General features: G+C 36.5%; 1 pseudogene; it reads left to right on the forward strand.

Annotated features, from left to right (window-relative positions):
* The first annotated feature begins 367 nt into the window (after positions 1 to 367).
* LOC145773762 (uncharacterized) lies at positions 368 to 1,014 on the forward strand (annotated as a pseudogene).
* Positions 1,015 to 2,784: the final 1,770 nt, after the last annotated feature.

The following is a 2,784-nucleotide window of genomic DNA, read 5'->3' on the forward strand; positions in this document are numbered from 1 at the left end:
CTGTTATCCGTTTTCTTCCATCAGGTCTAGTTTTTTGGCAAATTGCATTTGAAATTTTCGACAACTGCTGCTTTCAGCGTCTTGCGATTGAGATTTGTGATGTCATAAAAATGATTTAGCAAATGAATTAAGTTTTGATGAAACTTCAGTGACATCACAATAAGAAGAACATGACAAATGCACCCGATGCTTGAAAAGTTAAACACATGAACTGGTTTTGACAGGCTGCGTTAGTGTGCAGTTAAGATGATAGTTATTGTATTTTATTTGGAAATTAGCTATGTAAAGACTTGTGTGCACTCAATACTTTACCACGTCAGTATAGGCCTATTTGACACGTTTGTGTAATAATGATAAGTTTTGTTTTTACAGTACAATGAGAAAGTGCAAAAATGATGCAGACAGGTTCTGTTATATAATGTGGCAAGGTCACCCTGCATAGTCACTAAGCAAAAATTATGCAGTTTGTTAAGAAAGCATATTACGAGTATTTTGGAGTAAAACTAGGCGATCAGGACAAGGCATTTGCTCCGCACATATGTTGTAGAGCATTCGTTGAAAGCTTGAGATCATGGAGCCTAAAAAAATAAAGAGCTTTCTTTTTGGTATTCCTATGGTATGGAGAGAAGGAAAAGACCATGTCACTGATTGTTATTTTCGCATGACCAACTTACAAGGTATGCTGATACTTGTACTGTATGGAGGCAGTTTCATTTATTGTTTGATTTAAGAGTAACAGTGTTCTTTTTCATTTCAGGAATAAGCCGGAAGAACAAACAATATGTGAAGTACCCTGATGTTCCTTCAGCCATGAAACCAGTATCACATGGCCCTGGTATCCCTGTTCCAGAACCACCTGGAAAAATAAGTGAAATGGAGTGTACTTCATCTGCAGAGAGCGAAGCAAGTGAACAAGACACATGGGATGCAGAGCAAAGTACAAGCCAACCCAAGCCTCTTACACAGCTTGAGCTGAATGACCTAACACGAGATTTAAATCTCACCAAAGAATAGAAGCATAGAAGCCCTGATTAGAAAGCATAGAAGCCCTGATTACAAAGCACAGGTTAAAGAGCTGCTTGAAAGCTTTCAACCCTTGCAGCCGGATGTCTGTGAAAATGCACTTTTTGAGTTTGCATTCGGATTACTTTCCTGACAACTGTGATGACTACAGCGAAGAAATGGAGAGAGGTTCCACGAAGACCTTCGCCAGATGGAAGAAAGGTACCAATGATACTGGAATGTAAACATGCTTAGAAGCTTTCTTGGTTAGGTTAGTAGTGTTAGGAAAGCTTTCTTGGTTAGTTGTAAGTGCCTTTATTTCAACTGGTACTGCTAATTTGCATTCATCAAATGCTGGCATTTGCACAACAATCTAACCTCTTAGTGTAATTTATTAAGTTAAGAATCGATTTCGCTATAATAGCATCTTCAGCTAGCACATGTAAAAAAAGAAGAAAATTTGAAAAATACGTAAAACGAACAAATAAAGCAAACTCCGATGTTATCAACACGCATAAAAATTATATTTTAAATAGATGGTTACATAATATTAAAATCAAAACCTGCAAGCCTAAATCTTAACTGGTGTTCTCCCACGATTTCCAACAATATTCTGGTACAAAATTCAAGAAATACATTAACCTGATCATCCGTCTAGTAAATTACAACAGTTTAAGAAGGCGAATACAAAGAAAAAACGCAATTTAGTTTCAGTCCATTGCCGTAAGTTTATATCGATAAAGCGTCAATAAAGAATAAGTGTAAATGGGCATCCATCTAGTAAATTACAACAGTTCAACAAGACGAATACAAAGAAAAACGCAATTTAATTTCAGTCCATTGCCATAAGCTTACATAGACAAAGCGTCAAAAAAGAATACGTTTAAATGGGCATAGTTGAAGAATCTACACCACAGGGGTCGGAGGTTGCTGATGACATGGGATTTAAGTGGTTGGTCGAATCAATTTCTGTATGTTTATGGTGGCTTTGATTGTATGTAACCATTTATCTTCAGCGATGTCTAAATAATGTTTGCTGGGTTGTTCGGCGAAAGTAACGACAAAGCAGTCTGCCAGAGCTGGTTTCTTTTTGAGTTCAATATTGTGGAGTTTCGCATAATGTTTCAATAATGCTGCTTTGTCACCGGATTTATCAAAGTAATTAAAACTGTTCCAAATAGATCTATGTGTGGCCCAACGTGTGGAAAATTTTGTCATGGTTTGTCCTACATAGTGTTCGTGACATATGGTGCACGTTGCAATGTATATCCCATAATTTTGGCAAGTTAATTTTTGTTTGAGACTGTATGTTTTGTTGAGTTTACATTTAATAGAGGTGCATTCTTTTACCATAGGCTTATGCGCTCCAAGGTTACCACACAGTGCACATTTGCCGCATGGTTTGGAGTAGCCATTGGTTGGTGTTACTGTATTCAGGGCAATTTTTTTGTATTTTGTGAGTAAATTTCCCAGCGTGCTTGGCTTTTTATATGTCATCATTTGATTGGGCTGTAGTTTTTTCTCTGCGTTGGTGGTCTTGAGTAAATTAGGAAAAGATGTAGGCCAGATTACTCATTGCAAAAACCTTGCATTCAAATAAAAATACCATCTTGCGAAAATTGACAACATGCATGACCAATTAAGCTACCATAGAAATTAGTTTCTCTTTGCACAATAATGACCAAAGCTAGCATAATTAAATATGTGATAAAAAAAAACGCTGAAGTCAAAAAAAAAAATTTTGACTTCAGCGCAAAAAATTTATTCAGAAACACTTAAAAC

Source organism: Aplidium turbinatum, chromosome 7 (genome assembly GCF_918807975.1).
Source record: "Aplidium turbinatum chromosome 7, kaAplTurb1.1, whole genome shotgun sequence".
Classification (NCBI taxonomy): domain Eukaryota; kingdom Metazoa; phylum Chordata; class Ascidiacea; order Aplousobranchia; family Polyclinidae; genus Aplidium; species Aplidium turbinatum.